We start from the raw sequence: 21,388 nt of genomic DNA on the forward strand, positions 1-21,388 counted from the left end.
TGTTACTTGACTGAAAGTCAGTGGTCTGTATGCCAATCACCACTAACTGAAATGAAATACACACTAAATTGCCTCTCAAAGTATTCACACATGAAATACATAGTCATTTGTGGCGGGAGGGTAAATGAGCTCTTAGCCGAGACCCTCTCCATAGTTAAAGGAAAACTGTCTCAGGTCCTGTGGAATGTCCTCCTGTATTCCTCATCCAATTTTTTAGCAAATGCTTAATGCAAAGAAAAAGTACCCCCATTTAAAGATAAGTCATAATCAGAAAAAAAGGCAGCCTGAGCAATTGGCATGGCTATAACTAGACAGAGGTGTCATTTCTTTGATTTCCAAGAGACAATATCTACTGTCTGAAGATGATTAAAAGAAAAAGATGTGTGTGGTCAAGGAACTGTATGAATAGGTATATCAAGTGAAAAACACAACAAAGTACACATGACAAAAGAAGAAAAACAAGGAAGGTGATATGCAAAGGAAAGTCTTTAATTTTCTTTTTTTTGTATTGTTTTTGGCTGGTTTTGGTGTAAGGGCAATCTGTTTTGTTTTTGTTCTTTTAAATGTGTTGAGAAGGGTTCCATCCTATTTTTATGGAATAGATTGGGTAGAATTGGTGCTGGTTCTTTAAATTTTTGATAGAATTTTCCAATGATACATCTATGTCTGGAGATTTATTTTCCAAGGAGTTTTTATATAAATTCAATTTCCTTAATAGTTATAGGGTTATTTGAATTTCATATTGATTGGGTGACTTGTGATAGTTTGCATTTTTCAAGGAATTAATGTGCTTCATCTAAGTTGTCAAATGGAGAGTGTATGGAGATGTTTGGAGTTTTTTACCATTATCCTTTTCATATCTATAGGGGTGATACCCTGTTTCACTTCTGTTGTTCGTAATTGTGTCTTCTCTATTTCTTTTTCAGCCTTGCTAGAGGTTTCTCCATTTTATTGCTCTTTTCAAATAAGTGTTTTTTTCCTCCATTGGTTTTCTGTTTCCAATATAATTGATTTATGCTCTGTATTATTTTATTCTTTCCACTAGCTTTGGGTTTGGTTTGTTCTTTTTCTAGGTTCTTAAAGTACAAGCTTTAATTGCTGATTTGAGACTTCTCATCTTTTCTAAGTATGTAGTACTTAGTGCTTATAAGTTTGTCAACACTGCTTTAGCTATGTCACATATTTTTCTGTCTATTCAAATTATTTATTATAAGTATTATCTATGCAGACTCTTTTTTTAGATGAGAATATTAAGCATCTGGAAAAGTTAAGGAGCATATAGAAATAAATACAGCCAACTTCTGACATTTAGGACTAGACTATCAGGTCTTCAGCCTGATACTGCAGTCATCTTAACCTCACATAGAAGATAATGGCAGCATAAAAATCACTTAAAGACTTTTTTAGGTATTCAATTAAAAAAAATATAAGTTTTAAGATAGGACCCACCTGTTTTAAAGATAATAGGCCTTAGAATAAAAGAAGCTTTCTTTGTGAAATTAAGATTTAAAATGTTATCTCTTTCTTCTTTCAGATAATTATATTATCACTCCTTTTTTCCAGCTTCATTGAGAAATAATTGACATACATATTGTTGTACAAGTTTAAGGGGTACAGCAGAGTGATTTGGTTTACATATTTTGCAAAATGATGACCACAATAGGTTCAGCTAGTATCAGTCTTCTCATATAGATACAATAGAGAGGAAAGGAAAAGAAAAAAGGAATTTCCTTGAAATGTGAACTTTTAGAATTAGTCTCTTAACTTTCTTCCCTAGCATACAGAAATGTTAGCTATAGTTGTCATGTTATCTCAACCACATTCCAACCACAGTGCTTATAAATGGAATCTTATAAATGGAATTTGGTACCTTTGATCACATTCCTTCAATTTCTTCATCCATGCCTTCCATCTCTGGTCTTTTTTATGAATGGCAATATTTTATCTTTTTTATAGCTTAATGGTATTCCATTGTGTGTTTGCGCTGCATGGTCCTTTTACCACTCTTTTGCTGCTTGGCATTTAGGTTGTTTCCATAACTTTGCTATTATAAATAGTGCTGCATTGAGCATAGGGGTGCATCTATCCCTTTGAATTCCAGGGGAACCAGTATGGAAGTTTCTTAAAATATTAAAAACATATCTACCATATGATGCAGCACTTTTACTCCTAGGCATCTATCCAAAAAATAGAAAAATAAAAATAATTTTTACAAAGTCTTTAAGAGAAACGTGAATACTATAAGGAAAAAATACTTAGGGGTAGGGCCCAAGAAATCATTTTCATGAAGAATGCACATAACTAACAAATGTGGGGAAAATAACCCCTTGCTCAAGTGACTGAAGAAATCAAAATAAGAGCAATCCTAATAATGAAAAATTTCTTGAGTAAATATTGGCGTGCCCATAAGATAGAATCTCTTACAGTTAAGGAATACTTAATTCCCTGGGAAATACTCATAATTCATCATTAACTACAAAACAAAAAACAGATTTACAAAGTAGTTTTTAACTACTATTTTAATAGGTTAAAATATTTAGAGAAATAATCCATAAAGCTAACACATTAAGGTATCAGTTTGCAAATATCACTTGATAATTAGGTATTGGATCTATGGTTAATTTTTACTTTTCATCTTTAATTTTCAGTTTTACTTTCCTATTTTCAAAAATGTTTTTAAGATTTATTTATTTTTATACAAGAACCAGGGTACAGGCCAGATGTGCGGGAGGATGAAAGGATTCACCAGAGACAGAGCGGGGAACAAAACAGGCAGACTGATGAAATACACTGCTGAGGGGAGCAGCAGGCGAGACAGGAGAGGTCTGCTCACCATGTGGGTTGCTTGGAGGCCGGCGGGGATCGAACTGGCATTGCAGAGGCTGCACACAGCTTCACAGTGCGGCGCTCAACCACCTGCACCACCAAGGAGGCCCTCAAAATGTATTTTAAAAAGCAAACTCATATATAAAACAGAACAATGAATATGTTAGGGATTTCTCCTAGAGATGACTTCAGTTGCTTAATGACGTCATCTGATACACAGTCTCTTTAACTTTCTTTTCTGCCAGTCGTAGCATTTTGGTTTTTATTTTTGTGCTTGTTATTTCATCATTGCATATTGACTAGATGCACCTCCTGGTACCATACCAGCACTCTGGATAGATAGAAGAAGGAGGAGACCCCACCTTTAGGCTATACCCGCTTATCAGGACTGGTTCCCAGAAACTCCCTTTAACAGACTTGCTTACATTTCACATGCCCGACCACAAATCCGCAATAAGGAGAGCCAAAGAATAAATATTCCATTTTCCAGGCTCTGTAGTAGATGATGGCAAGAAAAAGAGGGCGTTAGGAATGAATCTCGGATGAGCCAACTGCAGTTTTTGCATAGTATTTTTATGTAGAAAATTGAAAGCATATTTTGTAGAGTGCATCAATAGAATGTAGTGACAGCCAAAATATGCAAGAACCATGTTTTGCAAACCCTGTAAAAAGCATTTGTGACATTTGACCATTAAAAGGAGTTAGGAGATGTACTTACAAACTATTCAGGCTCTGATCCCTACATTGCAGGGGTGTGACACTATAAATTATATGTCTCTTTGCTGAAAAAAGATTAGAAGATTGATGTCAAGTACATATGTGTCTACCATAAACTCCTTCACAGGCACTTTGTTGTATGTGACAGGGAAGAAAACTTTCAAGCTGTGTTTGGTTACATGAATCCTAGGTCAGCCATCCACTGACTGCAAAAAAAAAAATGATCAAAAAACAGGATTAGCTGTACAACTGAAGGCGGCAAGCTGTCAGACAAAGAGCAAAGCTGGGTGGGGTGGGCGGTCAGACTACAAAACAGCTGTGTGCCCTTGAACACATAATCAACATTAACCATCATAGTTTCCTAATCCATAAGATCAGGGAGTGCAGGCAGGATCGCTTAAGCACTCTGAGCATGAAGTGACTGCATCCTATTATAAGTGATGTCTTCTGAACATTAATAACTGCAAAGGTAATGAATCACACTAAATTTCTCGATGTGAGCTGAAAGAAAGGAACACAAAGAGATCTGGAGAACAGAGATATGAGGAGCCGTTGGCTCTGTGTCAGCCACCATCGGTCACATGAATGGTATACTCCACGGGAGAAACATAAGCAGATATAATAAACTCCTAGAATTCAGTAGAACACCACTGACATTACTTTTGTGCAAGTGGAGGAATGGCTTCACAATGCTGTTGATTGACTCTACACACCAACTCAAGATTTGAAGTCCTTCTTCATCTCACTTCACCAGCTAGAGAGAATATTCCTCGAGTGAAATGAATCATGATGGTCAGGAAGCTGTCACTGATACTTAGCTAAAATCTTTCAGTCTAGGAATCAAGGCTAGACAAGAAACCCTACCTTGGTATCACCAAAGTATTTCAATCTTCAGGTGTCGATGAAAGCCATGGCTGTCAGCACAGGCTCTGATGGAGCTGGAATTCTTATACCGCCTCTGACAGCTGTAACGTTCATCCTGCTGCTTAATCTCCGTGTACTTTCATTTCTCATCTGTAAAACAGAGGACAATAATTGTACCTACACATTGAAACTGGGTGAAATTAAGAAAATTTTAGCCCAATACCTAACCTCTAAATAGCAGTTATCCGAGAGGGAAGTTTAAATTCTTTAAGCAGAGCAAAGAATTTGCAACTAAGTTTATCAACTGTTATGTAGTTACTAACCTATAATGGATTTAATTTGGGAATCAGGTTTCCCTATGCAGAAATATACAGAAATCACAAAAGTAGAAAACTTACCATAGAGAATATATGCAGTGTGCAAACAGTTGTTGCCTGAAGTCCTAGGGTGTTTCCTAGCACAGGTGAGCTACTTCTGCTCCTGGGGAGGAGGCACAGAACAAGAGAGGAACAAGATCTGGACAAAGCCTAAGTAGAAATGTATCTTTGGATTGACCCTGGACTATAACTTTCAGCAGACACTGGCAATTTAATTGGAAATGGTCATGCAAACAGAATTGGAAGTATAATAACACTATTGCTTATTTCTGTTCCTCTTGTTGAAAGGCTGTCCTGCGTCTCTAAGACGTGGTTCACTTCCTTATGGGTTGTTAAATTGACTTTCAAATCAGTGTGTAAAGACTGAGTAATTCAGTAAATGGTGTGGATACAGCTGGCTAACCATTTGGAAAAACAAAGTTACAGCCCTATCTCAAACTCAAATAAACTGCAAATGGGTTAAATCTGGAAAGAAGTGAGGAAACACGAAACTATCAGAAGAAAATACAGGTGAATAGCAACAAATTGCAGGAAAAGGCTTTATGACCATAATATTTATAGCAGAAATTATAATGAAAAGTATGATTTTTTATGCCATTAAAAGATTTTAAATGTCCCTTTATAAAGATCTTCCATGTTGGTGAACACATGAAGAGTTGAGGGAGAATGGCACACCTGGAGAGGACATGGAAACTCCCCGCCTTTTCCCATCCTCCTTTGCAGCTCTTCATCTGGCTATTGATTCCCACTCACTTTCATCCTGCTATTTGGCTTTAAATCCCTACTTTTCATACAAATTCTTATCTCTGACAAATTCTAATATTTATCCCTAGCAAATTATCAATGACATACTTGAACATTTAAATCAAGGATGTTAATTGTAGCATAGTTGGGAATCTCAGTATGAAAAGTTAAGGGCACATCTATCACCTGAGGCTGGTTAATAAGCTAAGATTTAGTCCACAGGATAAAACACTATGAAACTGTTTTTATTAAGTAATGTATTGATGCAGAATGACATCAGAATTTAAAAAGGATTTTAAAATAGGGTTTGGTGTAAGTCATATCAAATTTCATGCCATGTTTTGTATTTTTAACATTCACACACTTTAACACTCACAGCACTCACTAGTAAATGGTTAAAAATAAGTATTCCCCTTGCCATAGTCCTTAGCACAGTCAGGATCTTAAAAAACAAAGAATGACTGAAATGTTGTCATAGACCAAAGAGCCTGGGGACACACAACTAAATACAATGCAGTATTCTGGTTGCATCCTGAAACAAAAATAGGACATTATTTTTTTTTTAAGATTTTTATTTATTTATTTATTTATTTATTTATTTATAGAAGCACTGGGTACAGTCAGAAGCGCGGGAGGGTGAGAGAATTCACCAGAGCCAGAGCAGGGAGCAGAGCAGGCAGAAGGACCGAAGTACACTGCTGAGGGGAGCAGCGGGCGGCAGGAGAGGTCTGCGCGCCATGCGGGACCTTCCTCTGGTGGCCAGGGAGCAGCCTGGGATCGAACCGGCACTGCAGAGGCTGCGGGCAGCTTCGCAACCCAGCGCTCAATTGCTGCACCACCAGGGAGGCCCAAAATAGGACATTATTAATGGAAAACCAGTAGAATCCAAATAAAGCTTGGAGGTTTTTTTTTTTTAAGATTTATTTATTTATGCATATAAGAGCTGCGGTACAGGCCAGAGGTGTAGGGGGCAAGAGGACTCACAGGGACAGACTGGGGAACAAAACAAGCAGACTGACTGAAATACACTGCTGAGGGAAGCAGCGGGCGCATCAGGAGAGGTCTGCTGTGCCATGTGGGTATCCCCCCCGCCAGGGATCAAACTGGTGCTGCAGTGGCTGTGGACAACTTCATAGTTTGAGTCCCAACCCCCTGTGCCACCAGGGAGGCCCAAAGCTTGAAGTTTAGTTAACAATAATGTACCAATGTCAGTTTCTTGGTTTTCACAAATACACCACAATAGTATAAGGTGTGAACAATGGGGAAATCTGGGTGAAGTTTATATGGGAACTTTTTATAGTATATTTGCAACTTTTATGAAAATCAAAAATATTCCAAAAGGTTTATTAAAAATACCAAAACATTTTTGAAATTGTTTGTACTTGAGGAATCAGATTGGGATGAGAGGGCTAAAACTTTAAGATGCCAGTTACATAATTTTTCATGATGCTTTCCTCTGTAATAAAGGATATGTTGATTTAAAAATAAAATGATACGACAGAAGTACATTTGTAAACATGGAACAGTAAGAAAAACCAAATTATGATGGAAATTTATTTGAAATTTAATTATGAAAAATATTTAAATATGTTTAGGTTGGGAATTTGATTTTGTTTACTCTTATTTTCTTTTTTTAATCTTTTTTTTTTTATAGAGGCATGTTTTATTTATTTGTTTGTTTGTTTGTTTGTTTGTTTTGTTTATACATGCACTGGGTACAGTCAGAAGCGCGGGAGGGTGAGAGAACTCACCAGAGCCAGAGCGGGGAGCAGAGCAGGCAGAAGGACCGAAGTACACTGCTGAGGGGAGCAGCGGGCGGCAGGAGAGGTCTGCAGGCCATGTGGGACCCTCCTCCAGTGGCTGGGGAGCAGCCGAGGATCAAACCGGCGCTGCAGAGGCTGCGGGCAGCTTCGCAACCCAGTGCTCAACTGCTGCGCCAACCGGGCAGGCCCTGTTTACTCTTATTTTCAATTTTAAAAACAAATATGAACTACCTATACAATAAAAATAATTAAAGTTTAAAGCAACCCAAAAGCGGGCAGGAAGAATTTCCAAATTTCTGGTCTCATGAGTAGGAATCCCTGGTCTTATGAATAGGGTTTCCTGGTCACATACATTGATATGTTGGGACTACAGAAACTGTCTTCTGATGACACATTTTTAAAAATATTCCTTTATTTCTGATCCAACATATCTTGTCTCTGCTTAGATCAGCTCATGCAAGACAGAAGGGTAAAGATGAGAGTCTTAAGAAACAGAAAAAGAAAGAATAATTTAACAGCATGAAACATTTCCTGCTGGGTAGGTTATTTATACTACACTTTTCAGAGAAAATGACAGTCAGCTGAGTAAGAAAAAAATTACGAAAGTTAAACACTGCTATTGGAAAACTGTAGACAAAGTATAAATAATCATTTTTCCTATTACATGTTTATCACATAATCACAGCACAACCGTATTTGGAATAAATAGCCTAATATCTGAATACAAATGTGACTGATATTTACTGTGATGTTTTGGACATGGGTCCACAGAACACAGTATTTTCACATGCTTGTCTAACGCAGAAATAAATTTGTTGGATGATTTCCAAAATATAATTTAGATTTGTAAGAGTGTAAATCCTACATAATAATTGAATTCCCAGTAACTTTTAAACCCACTGAGACTAGGCAGTGACAATAGAAGCAATTTCAGAAGCTCAGCAGGCACAACTACCCACCCTGTTACCCCCAGGGCCTTCTAGTCTTAAGGGTCATAGTTAAAAATTCATTTTGGTGAGTCCCAGAGACTTCCTGTTGTTCCACGGCCTTTCCCACAAACACAGTGACTTATGCCAGCTATGGGCTACCAACAAGCCAATTGCTAATTACAACAAAGTGCAGAAAGTGCTATAATTGGTGAAAATGTAAACTTTCACAGGGACTTGAAAGAAAGATACCTTGGAACATAAATACCTGGTTACACAAAAGGTTTGCCAAGGTCTATGTGAGAAGGTACTTAAAGAATTAACTGAGTTCAAATAAGTTCAGCGGGATGAGCCCTAATCAAACATGACTGAAATCCTTATAAAAAGAGATTAGAATACAGACACACACAGAGCACGAAGTACATGTGAAGACACGGGAAGTTGATCATCTACAAACCAAGGATAGAGCCTTCAGCATGAACCTGCCTATACCTTGATCTTGGACTTCCAGCCTCCAGGACTGTAAGAAAATCTATGTCTCTTGTTTAAGCCACCCAGTCTATGGTACTTTGTCATAGCAACCTGAGCAAACTCTACAGGCAATGAAGTGTTTTAAGGAGGCAAGAGGAGGATGGTTATATTTCACCTTGATTGATGGACAGAAGGGAGAGATAGTGGTTGTAGTTGCTGTGGAGACCTGTGCAGGCTATACTCAGCACACCCATCTATCTTCTAAATAGATGATAATGTAAATCATTATTGTAATGCCCACAGATTGTATATATGCACTTTATAACTCCACACCGATATGAGGTAGCCCCAATGACAGCAGATTGGTACATGAACCTGGAAGAAGTGAATAGATTTGAGAGGTATTAGAAAATAGACTCAATGATGTTTAAAAACTGATTGTATATCATTAGTGAGAAAGAAAAGAAAGAAGTTGCTTCTGTCTTGGGAAACTGATTGGGTGGGGGCACCTTCCAGTGACATAAGAAACCAAGGAGGAAGAGCTGGCTTGGAGAGGATGATTGAGACCATTTTAACTTCAAGTATGAGGAGCCATATGGAGGTATCCAAGTAGAGATTTCAATCAGGAATTGAAGATAAGAAGATAGGAACTTTATGGGCATCATGATCTAAAACCCACTGTTGTGAACCATCCATAAGAGTTGGTAAAAACAGAAGGAGTTGTGTGTAAAATCAGAAAACAGCATGAGAGAAATAAGAATAAGGCTTCCTGGTCTCCAAAGTTCTAAGTCAAAGGTTCGTTATGGGAATGTAGCCATTCTCTTGCCCTCTTCTGCCCACCCATTGGTTCCAGGCCCTCAGCTTCTCAAACCATTCCTAACTGGTGCTGCATGGAACCAGAGGATCAGCAGTGCCCTGGATGTGGAGGTAGAGCATGCATGGAGCCATTTCCTCACTCACTTACAAAATACTGGGTGCCTATAGTAGGTCAGATACTTTGCTAAGTTTCTGCTGGCCAATTAAAAGTGTAATGCGGGGGCCTCCTTGGTGGCACAAGGAGTTAAGCACAGCATTGTGAAGCAATCCACAGCTACTGCAGCATGAGTTCGATCCCCAGCCATGGAGGAAACCCACATGGTACAGCAGACCTCTCCTGTCTTGCCTGCTGCTCCCTTCAGCAGTGTATTTCAGTCAGTCTTCCTGTCCTGATCCCCACTCTGTCTCTGGTGAATCCTCACACCCCTGCATCTCTGGCCTGTACCCCAGTTCTTGTGTGCATAAATAATAAATCTTAAAAAAAAATCTGAGAATGCTGCTGCCATTCTCAGAATAATGTGGATGTTCAGTCTGCTACACGGGCTCCAGAGTCTACTGGCATCATGGGGGAGCAGACTAAGTCTTCACAGAATGCATAGGTGAGGTTGCTTCAGGAATACATGTGGATTTGGAAAAGGTGAAAACAAAACCACTGTCCCTCCCCCTTTATTGTCATCTTAAGCAGGTTGACCATAGTGTAGCGAAGATGGTAATTTGCATTTGCCACTCTCTGAGCTGAAATTCAGATAATGTCCATAACCATCCACTCCCCAAATATCTTTTTTTAATCCTTAATATGCCTGAGTGTTTTTGTCTAATTATTGGGGAAGTCGAATTTAGGAGTTATGCTTTGTAACAGGACAGGTACAACACAAGAAGTGTCATGAAACCCACATTTGAGAGCCTGGCTTGTGCAAACCTAGGAGGGACCCCTTTGGGACTACCAGAGAGCAACTTATGGTCAGGAAAGGAGGCTATATTCTTACTTAAGCACAAAGTATTATAATTTGAACACAGACTTTAATGTAATCCCATTACCATACCCAAACTGCTGAGTGCCAGAAATATTTGGACAACATGATATAACTAAACATATATTCAAATCCTCCTGGGAACCTGGGATATGACTGCTCTGTTTTTTTAAAAAAAATATTTGTAACATGAAATAGCTATTAATGTTGATGTTAGACTTAAGATGGTAGTTTGTTCAATTTAGTGACTTTATCAAGAGCGAAAAAAATTCATATGCAGGAGATTATAGGAAAGCAGAGGATTTAGTGTTCTGGCAGAGGAAAAGGAGTCAGCCATGACCAAAAAACTGACAATCCTTAAGTGAGTTGTAAAATCCAGTTTGAGGGGGAAATCCTTAATTAGTCCTCCAACCATATCCTAGTAAAGGGGCAATGATGCCAAAAGAGGAACCTGACTTTAATGGGGGAAAAGTTTGATGTGATTTCTCCCAGCCCTGGGTCCAATGTGATTCTGAAGCATTCCGAAGGACCATTTCAAGGGTTTCTACTGTTTCTTTTTTGTTCAATAGAATTTCACCCCATATCAGCTTAGGCTAGGAAGTCTTTAGTTAATAGACATGTGAACTGTAACAAAATTCTATCTGGTCTAGAGGGACAGGAAAATCCACACGTTGAGATTTATTCTAGAAAACATAGGTGGCTATGCCACCACCTAACAATGTTCTGGCTGCAGTAGCAGCTACGAATGGGAGCAGCTGCCCTTTCTAACACTGATGTCATACACTGAGGCAATGCCATTGTCCTCTATTCAATCCCATCAGAACACTCCAGAGCTCCTCCTTGTTAGGATGTATGCAGATATTTTTCCTAGGATAAACGAAGGCCTGTCTGTTGCCGCTGTCTTAGAAAATTGGACATTATCCAACTATGAGGTCTCTTGTGTACTATACTGCACAGACAACTGAAGAGAACTCAGCAACCAAAATTCCCATCTTATGGTCATTTCTAACTAGTCTTGCTTTTGCAGTTTTTCTTCTCTACTTTCTACTTTCTTTCTACTCTCTGCCCACCTGCCCTACCCCCCACTTTTATGGGTTCCAGGTTCTAGCCAGCCAGACTCAAAGCTCATCATTTTGCTTATACCCAACCCTCATACTACCTTCAGTTACTCTTGGTTTTCCACTTTTTCACCATTTCTCCTGTGGGTTCAAGTGAAAACTCTACCCAACTGTAATTTCTTCAGTTTCATCCCAGATCCCAGACCTACACATCCTGGTTTGTCCAGGACTCGCCTGAATTAGGTGAATAAATAATTGAACCACTTTTCAGTCTCAAAAATGTCCTAGTTTGGGGGCCTCTCTGGTGGCACAAGTTAAGTCTCAACGCTATCAAGCTCTCACCAGCCACTGTGGCTTGAGTTCCATCTCTGGCTAGGGAGCTGACCCACATAGTGCAGCAGACCACTCCTGTCTTGCCCACTGCTCCCTTCAGCAGTGTATTTCAGTAGATCTGCCTGATTTGCTCCCCACTCTGTCTCTGATGAATCTGCTCATCCACCGCTCCTCTGGTCTACAACCCAGTTCTTATATACATAGGTAAATAAAAAATAAATCTTAAAAAAATGTTTGGAAGCTACAACTATATAATCAATTATATAATCATCTATATAATCATTCTTGCATCAGTTTCCAACAGGATGAACAAGTCAGTTATGCCAGAGAGGGTAAAATATTCATAAAAATCATCCATACCAACTATGACTTTAGGAGGAAATTCACCAAAGTACAAGACTAATATACTGAGAAATATGTGCTCCTGGGCTTTAGGTACTACATGGCCAAAAAGCAAACTTGTGTTTTATGAGCTAAACTGTAAGTTGTTCTTCTTATTAAGAAAAGGGAAATATAAAGAGGCTTATCACTAAGCAAATAAATCATCAAAATGAACACACACAACTCTACATTCATGGAAGCTATTGTAGACAAGAATGGGTAAAAAAGTAGGCAGCATGCATAGCCCTGTGGAAGGACCTGGGGCTTGGGATAAAATTGACTAGAATTGGGATATTGATTTCTAATGGTATGACTTTGGGCAAACATAATGTGTCAGAACCTTAGTTCTAGGAATGAAAGTTTAGCACCAATAAAGGGGTTTGTATCCTGTCTACTTTTGAAGTCAGCGACATGACTTTGGGAATGAAAAGATGAACTTGGGAGATTTGTTTCCTTTTATCCTTAAAAGCAGCAGATAAGAAGTTAGTCCTAAGATTGAATTTGAATGAATTTTTTTTTATATTAACCAAAAAAAAATGGGAATGCCTACATTTTATAAACCATAGTCTCATGTGAAACACTATTAATTTTTGGTTAGATTTAGAGTTCACTTGCACCTAGTCTTTATTATAGTCTTCTCTTGATCAGTCAATAATGATTCATGCTCTAAGTTGTTGTTTTTTATTTCATTGACCTCCTAATCAAGCCACAATACTGTTTTTTTAAAAGATTTATTTATTTATTTATTTATACAATAGCTGGGGTACAGGCCAGAGGCACGGGAGGGTGAGAGGATTCACCAGAGACAGTGGGGAGCAGAACAGGCAGACAGACCGAAAGCACTGCTGAGGGGAACAGCAGGCGCGACAGGAGAGGTCTGTCATACTGTAAAGGCAGGACAGGACACAGTGCAGGTTTTCTGATCCCATGCAGACTGGGTAAAGGAGGAGTCAGAGTCCTCAGTGGTTTTTTGCAGGTCTTTTATTGGGGTTCACCAGGCATATGGCAGGCAGGGATGCTGGAGGGCTGGGAGGCTGTCAGGCCTCCCAGCCCCCAGCAAATCTTCACTCTATCTGGGCTCTCTGGTGATCTCGGCTTCTCTTCTTTCCTTCTCTTCGGCTTCTTTCTCAGCTTCTGCTGGCGTCCCGGTGACGCTGCCCTTAAAAGCACAGTCCTAGGTCAGCTGAATCCCATCTACCTATGCCCACACCCCACTCCAGGTGCCCACCATCAGGCATGCATTCAGGACAAGGATCCATCATCTATCCTGATGGTGGCAGGGCAGAAAAGCCTGACATTTTCTTTACCCTACACATACCATGTGGGAATCTCCCTGGCCGGCTGGGAATTGATCCCGTGCTGCAGAGGCTGCAGACAGCTTCACAATGCTATGCTCAACCCGCTCCACCACCAGGGAGGCCCCCCACAATACTATTTTTAAGAATATCCGTGGAGAAGGAAAGAAAAGAGAGGCACCTGCATAGGCACAGGTGGGCAGGAGAGCTGTGCAGAAATTGTACTGTAGAGGGTTCTTCTTTTTGTGAGGGGCTCATTCCTTTGTGGAATTGTTGTCTGTTCTTAGATAATTACTTCTAGGATGACTAGGTTGATTTGTAAGGACCAGTGATTATCTATAATGGCCCTCAATCTCCATTTCCCCACCTCTTTTCTGCTCTTCCAAATACTTTCTGTAGCAGTTTGATACTTGCTGTAACAGTTGGTCCTAAGAATTTTTCATTTCTGTAGCTGATTTAACAACTATAATAATCATTTCTAACCCCACCTCCAATTGTGTGATGTCTCTTCTGTTAGTGTCCATCACTCCTTATTTACAGATTCCATCTTTATGGACTTGCCTCCTAACTAAAATTTATTTGTAATCCTCATAGCAATCCTCATGGTGGTTTTGCAGTCATTCAGTGACATGAGAACAGAATGGCAAAAAATTTGAGTCACCCAACTCACATCTTCCCAGCTGAGATTAATAAAACAACACTGCCTTTTTAGTTCATCTCTCACACTGTAAACAAGTGCCCTTTTCTATTTAGTGCCACAGTTTTTGGAACTTTGTCCCTTTTGTTGGTGACTTTTTTGTACAGAATGCTCCCCCTGGCATCATGCTAAAGTGCTTTCTGGTGTTCGTAAGCAGAGAAGGCTGTGGTATGCCTTACAGAAAAAAATGTGTTAACTAAACTTCATTCAGTCATGAGTCCTGATGCTAGGAGTTCAATGCTAATGAATCAACAATATATATTAAATAACGTGTCTTTAAACAGAAACACACATAAAACAAGTATATTTATTTATTAATTAGGTGACCAAAATATTGTGATGCAGGAACCTAACCCTGAATTCATGAGAATTCATCAGTGCTCTCTATTTTAGTGTTTGCAAGGCTTTAAAGAATTTAACTATCACAAATAACAAGCATCAGCTGAAACCACAGGTAAAATGGTATGTGTCTGAAATTTGCCTCAAAATAATGTGGAGGACTGGAAGTCGGAATATAAATGAAATACATTACCCTGTGTAAATTGTTGAACTTTATGCCTTTTGCTGGTGATATTTTTGTTCAGAATAGTTGGTACATGAGAGTTCACTTTACTATTCTATCAACTTGTATATATATCAGAAATTTTCCATTACAAAAAGGTTATATTTTTAAGAGAGAAAGAGAGAGTTTCTGTATACCAGAAACTCAAGTTTGGCTCTCCTCCAGGCATTAAAAAAAAATCATTGAGTATATGATTTAAAGAAATATAATTATTTAGAAGTAGAATGAATTCAATTTCACGTTCAGTATAAATGATCCAGTGCCATGTAAAGTCAGTATATACAAATCCACAAAAGCAAAAGCCAGTGAGCGAGTGTGGCCTTTATAAATTGTAAGGTAATATAGAAACTTACATGTTGTTTTTAGAAAGTGAAAAGAGAAAGGCAAGAGACATCTTAATAAAAGGCTATGTTCCACTATTTAACATAATAAAGCTCAGTTTCTAACATTTCCTCTTGTTTATCCCTTAATAAACTTGCTTCAGGCCCCTGGGACAGCTCTGCCCCCTCTGCTACCTTCTTCCCCACGGCTTAGTCTCTGAGCATTCATAACAGGTCAAGTGCAAGGGCTAATGCCCTACTTTATCACTACCTCTTTCCACCACAATGCCTCAACTTACTCTCAAGTCTCTTACTATAATTCAAATTGCTTTTTTTAAAAAAGATTTATTTATCTATGCACATAAGAACCAGGGTACAGGCCAGATGTGCGGGAGGGTGAGAGGATTCACCAGAGACAGAGCAGGGAACAGAACAGGCAGGCTGACTGAAATACACTGCTGAGGGGAGCAGCAGGCGAGATAGAAGAGGTCCGCTGCTCCATGTGGGTATCTCTGCGGCCTGCTGGGATCGAACCCGCACTGCAGAGGCTGTGGAAAGCTTCACAGCGCTGCACTCAACCACCTGCGCCACCAGGGAGGCCCTAATTCAAATTGCTTTTTCCCAAGGAAACCTCTGAATCATTCTCCTCTTCCTCCACTTCTATAACAGTATTTTCCAAATGCTAGCTGAAGAATCCCAGAGCACCAAAGAGATTCCCCAGGATGGCAAATGGGGTTTTGCAAAGGGCAAAAGATTTTGCAGAGGGGGAAAAAAATCTGCTTCTTAGGGAAAAAAATTAACAAGGCAAGTTTCTGAGAAGAGACACATTTTATGATGACATATGAGAGCCGAGTGAACACACATCACAGCTCTTCTGATGAACCTGATTTATAATCAGGTGAGACACACTTGGCATGTTTCAATCTGATTTCTTAGAGAAATCAATTTCTTTTGCTGCCCAAATCAACAGAAGCATTTCTCTGAAATGTTTAACACTGGCCAGATTTTTAAAATGCAGTTATCATTTTAAGGTCTTTAGCTTGAAAGATTTGGGAGATCTGAGAGATTTTTTGAGCCATCATACTCATTACCATTTCCTGAGACCCTGTTCTATGCCAGTAATGTTCCTAGTTACTCTGCATTTATTATTTTATTTAATCTTCTATATAAACTTGAAAAATAGGTGATAGCACCCCACACATTTGTCAGAACTCTGTTGCACACAAGGGGTAGGCACCCACATCTAATTAGCTTAAGCCATCGAAGCTCAAGGAAGTCACGTACATAAAATGCTGGATGGAGTTTGTCTCTAGAAGGACCAAAATCCAGGGCTCCATGCAGATAGGACAGGATGCTTGGTAACTTCTCCCCTCAGCTTCTGTCTTCGCCTTGGCTTGACCATAGAGATGATCACTTTATATGCTTTCAACACAAGCAATGACCTTGCTTTTTCATCGGAACCTACCCAGCACATAGAACAATGCCTTACACAAAGAAAGCAATGAAAATATATATCTGTTGAGTGAAGAGATGTGGGCCAAAGCCCGGTACATATTTTTGTAAATACCACAACTCCATTTATGTCCAAGGCACTGCGGCCTCTCCTGGTATACAGAAAACCAGTATACAGGGAACCAGTATACATCTCCTGGTATATAGGTAGGGAACCCCAACCCAGTGGAACACTGAACAAATGGCTCTCCATTCCCTTACCTCTCTCCAGCCAGCATTCAGAAAGGACCCCACTGATGTGTTATTACATCATCTTTCTCACTTTAAACTAGCATTAGAAAAAGTTTCATAATATGATAGGTGTGAACCTAGAAGTCAAACAAAACTGGAGTGCTCTATTTATAAGAAATGGGCAGATGTGCACATACAAGTGCCCTTGACTTTGCACTACTGCAGTAGCCCTTTACCATTTATTTAGGAGTCATCCCTCTCAGTGGCAATATACCAAATAATTTCACTGTGCTTTTATAATTTTAAATTTTAAATTAGAACTTCCCATGGGTTGGAGCTCAAAGAAAGTCAAACACTCTGAACTTCAGATCTCCAACATGAAATGAAAGATTTGGACAAAAGTTTCATGGAATCTCTGTTTTATTCGAAACTTCCTGTTGCCCATCACTTGCCCATTCTTAAGCCTAGCAATTCTTAGTATCTGTTTATTACTTGGGACCAAAATACCAAAAATGTGGGTATTTCCCTCTCCATTGGGGATTCTGAAAAGATGCCCTATTTCATCTACATCAGTCTCAGGTACTTAAGAAAATATAAGATCCTAGCATTTCTTTTAGGAAAGGGAACAGACAGTATACAAATAATACATGGTATTTATATTGTTCAATATAGAAGTAATGTCATATAGTAAAAAAGTAAAAGTATAAAAGTATAAACCTGTGATGTTCAATATAAATTTTTAATTTCCAGCAGTCAAGTAAAAAGAACATAGTAAAATTAGTTTTAAAATAATACATTTTATAAATCTAAGTGTATCCAAGATAGTGAATGTGTAATGAATATAAACATTACTTGGGGTATATTACATCATTTTATACAAAAGCTTCAAAGTCCATTTTAAAAATCTTCGAGGACCTCCCCAGTGGCACAGCAGGTTGAGCGCCGTGCTGTGAAGCTATCTGCAGCCTCTGCAGCACTAGTTCAATTCCTGGCCAGCCAAGGAGAATCCCACATGATGCGGCAGACCTCTCCGTTCTCGCCCACTGCTCCCCTCAGTAGTGTATTCATTCCTTCTGCCTGTTCTGCTCCCTGCTCTGTCTCTGGTGAATTCTCTCACCCTCCCTTGCCTCTGGCCTGTACCCCAGTGTTTGTATAAATAAATAAATCTTTAAAAAAAAATAAAAATCTTCAAAATTCAAGGGTATTTTACACTTGAAGCATGTTTAAGTTTGACTGCTAAATTTCCAGTGGTAAAACAAAACATAGTCTCACCAAACAATAAAGTTGTTTAGTGGAAAAATCTTGTACAAATCCTTAAGTTTTTTAAAGTTAGAGTAAAAGGCAATGAAAAAGTCACTTGTACCACAAATAGCATTGCTCAATAGGCACACATGCTTGGTGGCTAACATACTGGCCAGCAGGAGTTACAGGGCTGGGGGAGGTTGTTTTAGATTTAAAAAAAAAAAAAAAAAGTCAGGAAGATCTTATCGTGTGTGAAGATGACACTTGAGCAGAGACATGATTGGAATGAGAGAGGGAATCTGCCAAGATGTGAGGGAACAGAATCCCACTGAAAGAGAAATAAAGAACTGCAAAGGTCCTGGAAATGTGATTGTAAACAGCCAAACACATGTATATATAACCTTGGGAGTCTCTACTTGTTCTAAGAAGGCCACCAAAGCACAGTCTCTTTTTGGTATCTAGGGCACAAAGTTCCTGAAGTATGCATTGCTTCCCCTTTCTGTTCATTAAGGACAAAGAATGAGATTTCTCCCTATTCCAAGAGATAAAGAAAAGTTCAAGGCTATGAGTCTGCTCTCAGGACTAAGCCAGTTTTCTCCCTCAGGCCTTGTGGTGTGCACCTCTGAAAAGAAACTAAAAGAAAATTTTCTGCATCACGCCTCGCAGTAAGGCACTGCTTGCTCTCACCCCACCCGCTGCCCTTGAGAAGGGTTCACCCATGGCCCATCTGCATTTAGTTAATCTCAGTGTTATTTTCTCTCCACAGGTTTCTGGACAGCTGACACCTTTGACAGCGATATCAGAAGTAGGTTCCCAAACAGCACTGACCAGAATCCACTCAGAGAATCCAAGTAAATGGATGAAAGCACTCCTTATCTTTACGTTTTCTTAGGCAAGTTAAACAGAGGTGTGCAAACTGTGGAATAATCTCAACCAGGGACAAAAAGTCTAGAGAAACTGAATGACCAAGAGCTAAGGGGGCCCTGAGCTACAGGGCAGGCAACACAAAGAGGGTAGGCAAGACATCAGGGAACAAATTCTTTCAATACTGCCGCTTCGATATCCCTGAGCAAAAAGCAAAATGCCTAAGTTAATGTATGCACAGTGTTGCTGAGGGAATGAAAGATCAAAGGATTTAACAAAAGTAGATATTGTTAGAGTGATTGGTTGAATGTTTTTTCCCTTTTATCAAAATTACCTTTAATAAATAGTAATAATTAAAATATAAAACCACAAAAAGATATTCAACATCACTAATCATCAGAGAAATGCAACTCAGAACCACAATGAGCTCTCATACTTGTTAGAATGACTATGATCAAATACGCAAACAATAGCAAGTAATGGTAAGAATGTGGAGAAAAGGGAATTCTGTGCACTGATGGTGGGAGTATCCACTGGTGCAGCCACAATGGAAAATGGTATGGAAAATTTAAAAGTAGAACTACTGTGTGATCTAGCAATTCTACTTCTGGGCGTCTACCCAGAGAAGAGGAAATCACTATCTCAAAGAGATTTCTGCACTGCCATGTTCATTGCAGCATTATTTAGAACAGCCAAAACAAAGAAACAACCTGAGTGCCCATCAGTGGATGGAAAGTCAAAGAAAATGTGATATATGTGAACAATGAAATATTATTTAGTCATAAACAAAAAGAAAATTCTGCCATTTGTGACAGCATGAATAGACCTTGAGGGCATTATTCTAAGTCAAATGAGTCAGATTGACAAATATTAGATAACCTCACTTCTATGTAGGTTCATAAAAATGAACTCATAGAAACAGAGAGGAAAGTGGTAGTTGCCAGGAATTGGGAGATGGGGGAAATGTGATGCTGGACAAAGAGTACAAACTTCCAGTTAAAGAAGGAGTAAGGGCCTCCCCGGTGGCGCAGCAGTTGAGCGCTGGGTTGCGAAGCTGCCCGCAGCCTCTGCAGCGCTGGTTCAATCACCGGCTGCTGGGCGGGGGTCCCACATGGTGCAGGTCCCACATGGTGCGCAGACCTCTCCTGCCACCCGCTGCTCCCCTCAGTGTACTTCGGTCTCCTTCTGCCTACTCTGCTCCCCGCTCTGGCTCTGGTGAATTCTCTCACCCTCCCGTGCTTCTGACTGTACCCAGTGCTTGTATAAATAAATAAATAAATCTTTAAAGAAGGAATAAGTTCAGGCCATCTATTGTACAGAGTATTAATGACAGTTAGCAATCCTGTATCATATACTTGGCAGTTGCTGAAAATAGGTCTTAACTGTTCTCACCACAAAAATTAGATGGTAATTATGTGACATGATGGAAGTGTTAGCTGTAGAGGTGATCATTTTGTATACATTAGTATATCAAATTGACTTAAACTTAGGTAATGCTAAATGTCAATTATATCTCAATAATATTGGGGGAAAGTTGGAAAATAAGAAACCTTGCAATTTTTTTGTTTAAGGTGAATCCTGTCCAGTCTTTCAACCCTGGCAGCCCAGATGAGGATAGATCCGGAAATGGTGTACCCAGACCCGACTCCACCCTGCCCTGAAATACAGCCCCAAGAGGGCAACAGTGCACCTGCCTGTTCACCAAATAGCCCCCAAACCTCTGAGGTGAGCTGAGTTGAAGTTCTGAATAAATGAAGGGCAAGGAGATATGTTACAAATTGCATTTCTGAAGATACTTTAAAAAAATACCCTTGCTATAAGACTAAGAAAGTACTAACTGTCCATATCAAATGATATGATTTTCTTTTATTTGGAGAGGTTTGGGGGGTGCCTGGGATAGAGGTACTGTGTCCCACTACCCCACAGCACTGTCATCAAGCCTCAGCTCCATGCCGGCACTACGTGGATTTACAAACATCCAACCTGCAGGTGCTCATCTGGAAAGCTGGGTTTCCATCTAGCTCAGTCCTCTGTGTCTTCAGTCTCCTATTGACCTACAGCAAAAGAGCTGACGTCATGGCAAACCCCACAGACCTACCAGAGTGATTCATTTAATAATATTTGTAATCCCTGAAAGATGAGGTTGCCCCATAAAAGACTTAGAAAATAACCATGACTTTAGTAATGTGCTAGCCTGCATACCTAGGAGTCTATGCTGTCCAAACAATTTTATAATCGCCTCCTCTCTTACTTTCTTCCACTGGCATCCTATTCCTCCACCCTTCCTGGGCCCCCACACCCCAGGCTCCTAAAGTCAGACTTACACTGGAATAGTTTTCAAACTCCAGTCTTTTCTGATTGGGCCTATTTGAATGGAGCCGTCACCAGTGTCTTCACAAATGGTATTTCCATTAACATTTCTATTTCTGTCCATTGGGGCACCTAAAGATTTCCCACCAAGATTTACATCACTATTTT

The 21,388-nt window shown here is 39.5% G+C and overlaps 1 long non-coding RNA gene across 1 annotated transcript in view; it reads right to left on the reverse strand.

Moving 5' to 3' along the window:
- Positions 1–21,388, reverse strand: part of LOC119231721 (uncharacterized) — a 200,155-nt gene that overhangs the window by 91,668 nt on the left and 87,099 nt on the right. The window lies entirely within an intron of this gene.

This window comes from Talpa occidentalis, unplaced genomic scaffold (assembly GCF_014898055.3).
Source record: "Talpa occidentalis isolate TD23 unplaced genomic scaffold, MPIMG_talOcc4v2.1 talOcc4.7, whole genome shotgun sequence".
In the NCBI taxonomy this organism is placed as follows: domain Eukaryota; kingdom Metazoa; phylum Chordata; class Mammalia; order Eulipotyphla; family Talpidae; genus Talpa; species Talpa occidentalis.